Source organism: Dreissena polymorpha, chromosome 10 (assembly GCF_020536995.1).
Source record: "Dreissena polymorpha isolate Duluth1 chromosome 10, UMN_Dpol_1.0, whole genome shotgun sequence".
In the NCBI taxonomy this organism is placed as follows: Eukaryota; Metazoa; Mollusca; class Bivalvia; order Myida; family Dreissenidae; genus Dreissena; species Dreissena polymorpha.
This window is the reverse complement of record NC_068364.1, coordinates 5,592,348-5,597,641: the sequence shown is the minus strand read 5'-3', so window position 1 is coordinate 5,597,641 and position 5,294 is coordinate 5,592,348. Positions and strand designations below refer to the sequence as shown.

The 5,294-nt window shown below is 31.5% G+C and overlaps 1 long non-coding RNA gene across 1 annotated transcript in view; it reads left to right on the top strand.

The window, feature by feature from the left end:
* Positions 1 to 4,533, top strand: part of LOC127849328 (uncharacterized) — a 5,369-nt gene extending 836 nt beyond the window's left edge. The window contains exons 2-3 of the long non-coding RNA XR_008034849.1: positions 3,367 to 3,576; positions 4,082 to 4,533. This is a non-coding gene — a long non-coding RNA (uncharacterized LOC127849328). The remainder of the gene's footprint in view (positions 1 to 3,366; positions 3,577 to 4,081) is intronic.
* The last annotated feature ends 761 nt before the right edge of the window (positions 4,534 to 5,294 follow it).

The following is a 5,294-nucleotide window of genomic DNA, read 5'->3' as shown; positions in this document are numbered from 1 at the left end:
TCATCTTTCATCTCGACGATTTCATTGAACATAAAGTCTTGCGATTGTGTAAATCTGATCGTCAACCCGGTTGTTTTACAGCAGAAATTAGACACGAAATCAAAATTCGCGATTGATTAAAAAAGCATCATAAAATAGATGAAAACAAGAAACAGCGAAATCATGTAACATTCCTAATAAGAAACAGTAAAAGGCAGTTTTATAACCAATCGGTGAAGGAAAATGCATCAGTTCAGCATCTATGGAATAATATTAATGCCTTGACGAAGCCACAAACTTTACTAACTCTTCCAACAAGAATAAGGATAAATAATAAAGATATTGAAAATGTTGAAGATATCTTAGAAGAGTTTAATAATCATTTCATCAACATTTCCCGTATAGTTCGAAAAGAAAATATGACTCAAACATTTATCAAACTTTTAAATTATTTTTAAACAAAAACATAGCAATGAATGTATTTGACATTCCTCAGATTACGATATTTGACGCTTGGAAAATAATAGCTCTGTCAAAATATCAAAAACGGCTGGTATAGACAATATTGGCGCTAAAATTCTCAAATATTGTTGGGATACCATTGTAGGTCCGATAATTCTATTATTTATAATTGTATAAATGCTATGAATTTTCCTGACCAGCTTAAAGATGCATATGTTTTGCCATAAATTTTTTATAAAGGGGCAGATAAAAGTGATCTTAACAATTATAGACCAATTTCTATTCTCCCAACAATTTCGAAGATATTTGAGAGACACATTACAAATCAACTTAAATCATATCTTGAAAAGCATGAACTACTCCACAGTTACCAATCTGGTTTCCGCCAAAATCATTCCTGTCAAACATCCTTGATTCGCCTTGTAGATTCTTGGTTACAGTATATTGATTCTGGTCGCATGGTTGGATCAATTTTCCTGGATCTCCGGAAAGCATTTGATTTAGTAGATCATGACATTTTACTTGAAAAACTAAGCATGTACCATTTTTCTGACAATGCTCTTGCTTTGATGAAATATTATCTTTCTAATAGAAGACAGTGTATAAAAATATGTTCCAGAAAATCGTCGTTTCAATATATCAAAACTGGTGTACCACAAGGCTCTATACTTGGGCCTATTTCATTTCTTATTTACATTAATGACCTCCCATCCTTTGTTAAAAACTCAACAATTGATCTTCAAGCAGACGATTCAACATTAAACGTATCGGATTATAACATTCAAAATATACAATTAAATTTGCAAAACGATTTGGACAGTATAGCAACATGATGCTCCTTTAATAACATGCCAGTTCATTCAAACAAAACTAAATGTATGATTTTATCAAAAGCTCATAGTTCTACTGACAATCTTAGACTTAATATTAATGGCATTATCCTTGAACAAATCATAGAATTTATTTTACTAGGAGTTACGAATGATGAGCATCTTACATAAACAGTGTATGTCGTAAACTTAACTTTAAACTGGCCTTATTAAAACGAATTAACTCTTTTATTAACTATGAAACAAAGAAACTATTTTACAACTCATACATATTATCGACTATGGATTATTAATGCGCATTATGGTGTTCAGCAACACAGTCACATTTACATAAAATACATTCGATACAAAAACGAGCTGCTAAAATAATACTGAATAAACCATATTCAACTCCTTCAGCTCCCTTATTCAAAGATCTTGGTTGGTTGACATTTAATAACAGATGTACTTTCCTAATTGGATCTATTGTTCATATGTTTGTAATAGGCGAAATGCCTTCTTAGTTGACTAATGTTATTCATATCTCAAATAACAATGTGCACGCTCTTAGATCCACCACCCACACTAATATATAATCTATGCCGTTTAGAACAAATTATGAAAACGAGCGTTTTCGTTCCGTGCACGAACCGTATGGAATTTCATTCCAATAAGCATCCGACAAGTGTATTCTAATACTACATTCAAAATAACACTTAAAGAATATCTACACACATATCATTGATATACATGTATGCTCACGTGATCGTTTTTCTATGTTAATACTTTGCTGTGATGTGTCTGATGTGATTTATTTTGAAAGATTGATTTTTGTATCATATGTTGCATATATTGTTTTATCATAATCATCCTCATCATCGTCATCATTATCATCGTCGTCGTAGTCATCTTCGTCCACGTCGTCGGAATTGATAAGGAAGTTATTATGACATTTAACTGTATAATTCATGTTTTCCCTTGTATGTTCGTATGTATGTTTCAAAATATATACTTGTGTTATGTTATTGAAGACCACATTGTAAAAATTAAATTACTTCTCAATGTGAATTCTTCATGAAATAAAGTTATTATATTATATTATTGGATGATCAGGACTATGTAGGAAATGGAAACGCTGGAACTATCATCTTAACTTTGTCATCTCAATTTTGACACGCGTCGAAGTTACTTCATTTCAACGGGTCGTCTTTCTGCAAAAACGAGAGATTGTATTACAATATAATTTAACTACATATGCAATTTATAATCTTTGAAAAATCATCACATGTCTTATATGAATGTTACGATAGATCAAACTAGTGGTAACACTGCGCTATATCCACAAGTTGAAACTAAACACATTGATCGGTATTTCTCTACCATTGTAAACCCTGTTTGTTTTTCGCACAATATAACGTTTAAGATATGTATATTTATAATGTGACTCGGTACAAGTAATTATTCGCAAAGACATGACTGTGCGTGAGTTTAAAGTACTTGAGTTACGCTATAAAATTGAACACGTCGCATAAATTTGTTTTGAAATTATAAGTCCTATGTATACTTACACTTTATAGTTTCACTTAAGCATACAGGTTAGAAAAAAGCATTTCTGTGCAGTATCGTTAGGTTAAACACATCCACGTTCAGCATAGAAATCTCTGTATGTTACTTCGAATATCAGAATAACATTACTTTTGCCAACTGATATCAATTTACAGACACATTTAAAAAAAACTTAACAGTTAAGGGAAATTCCTCGGTTTCAAATTGGCTGATTGCTGATGAACAATTGTTTGTTTAAAGAATATTAAGTGTTCTGAAATTCGCATTGATGTTAATGTCAACTCATTTAGTTTGACTCATCGCTGTATATATGCGATACAATCGATGTTATTTAGTTATCGAATGCATGTACTTGCATAATTATATGCAAACTGAAATTCCTCATGCATCTGCAGCAGATAAGTTGAGTCTCATTATCAAAACGAGGTCCCTTGCTAAAACCTAATGCCTAATTATCATTTTATCAGACGCAAAACAAAAACACATGGTGAATACAAACATATATATGATGAATCACACTATTATTAAATAATTTGCATTTAAATTTCAGTAAAATCGGGAAAGTTTTTGGAATGAATATTATGTAAAAGAAATGGCTGGAATTATTGACGATATGCGGCGTTCGATTCAATTGACTATTACCAACAAACTTCGACAGGCGAGACATGTAGATTGTACAACAAGCTATCAAGAAATCAAGGATAGTCTTATAAATTGTGACGACGACGAAAAGGAGAAACTTTTAGATAGTTTAAAAGAGGTAATTTGATTCACATTGATCTTATTTTATTGATATATTGCCTAATTTTGGTGTTACATGATGCGTCTTCACTCGCAATGTACAAGGTGGTTAACATATAACAGTATACATTTCGGTCCAGTTTTTTAGGTAAGAACAGTCCCATCTGATTTCAATAAGCGTCCTGGTTTTATGAATATGTATCCTAGCGTTGTGCTAGAGATCAAATGTTAAAAAATACCTTTTGCCTACAAATCATACAACTTCTAATAAGCTTAGTGGTACCCCTTTATACGACAAAGGTCACTGTTTGCTTTTATTCCACTGAATATTTGTTTGTAAAAAGCTCTTAATAGCCTCTTAAATTGTGCGTTCCTGAAACCGGTATATGTAACAAAAATTATGGTAGCACGTTTTCAAAAAAATTATATTAATCTATTGCTACGTTCAATGAATTATAAAGGTTTAATAAGAATAAACTCATCTTTACAGGGCATCGTAATCTCCACACTTATTATATTTACAGCACGAATCAGCACTGGAAGATCTTATAAAAAATTGTGAAAGAGCTAAAGACGAAAATAAAATGCGTCTAGAAGTCTTGAAGAGCATGCGTCTGGAAGTCCTGGAGAGCAATGTGCAAAAACGGATTCCACGGGGAAAACAATATGCTAGGGCCTGTGTAGCTTTTGGAATGATATACAGTATGGTATTAAGATTTAAAATCACATGTTAATGTTTCGTTGCAAAGAAGTGATCACAAAAAGCTCTGAAATTATTTTGAATTTGGTACAAGATAAACGTAAAGTTGATTTGTTTTATTTTTGTCTTTCAGCAAACAAATTTATTTACCATACACGCAGACTGTATGACTTGCTTGCAAACATTGTGTTGTAAAACCAAATCGCCAATAAAGGAATCGAACAAAACGTGTACACTTATTAATCATCATTTTAAATAGTTTCATGTGATACAACTTTAAATGAAAGCATACACATGAATAGAGATTATAATAAATACCTATGTCAGTAGTGGTATATAATGTAAGATTACTGTTTAATTTTCAGACTCATTCTGCAGTCGTGAAGTAAGTCAAACTATTATTTCTTATTATATATTTCCTATTTTCAGTCATAAATACTAAATCGCATTCGTGAATCAAGTGCTATTTTCAGTCACAAATACTTAATCGCATTCGTGAATCAAGTGCTATTCTCAGTCACAAATACTTAATCGCATTCGTGAATATCTTTTACAAAATATGCTCAAAATATGTCTTTCGTTTGGGACTTGTAATCACAGTCAACAATTAATATTTTAATCAGTATCTATTTCAAATGACTTTTAATTAATTTATGTGCGGCTATTTTTCACTAAAACTAAATTATAAGAAATACAGGTCTTGGTATATTTACTCGCATAGGTTGTAATTAGCAATGTATAACGGATAGTTTCGATTGTGAACACATTTATAAACTGATATAATATCGTGCGGTGTTGAAGAAACCTTCGCGTACCAGTTGGGCAATCGATATTTTGCGTTTTTGAGTCAAAAGTAAAACGAATGAAACTTAAAAATTCAATGTTTGTACGCGATTTTTGACCAATATCAATCTAGATTGCTGCTTTAAGTTGTACTTCTTAATTATAAAATACGTCGTAATCTCAGTCATTATCCTTAAGTTATGAAATAGAGCGACACCGAGTTTGCAATCCTACACTTGTAATATATATGTCAA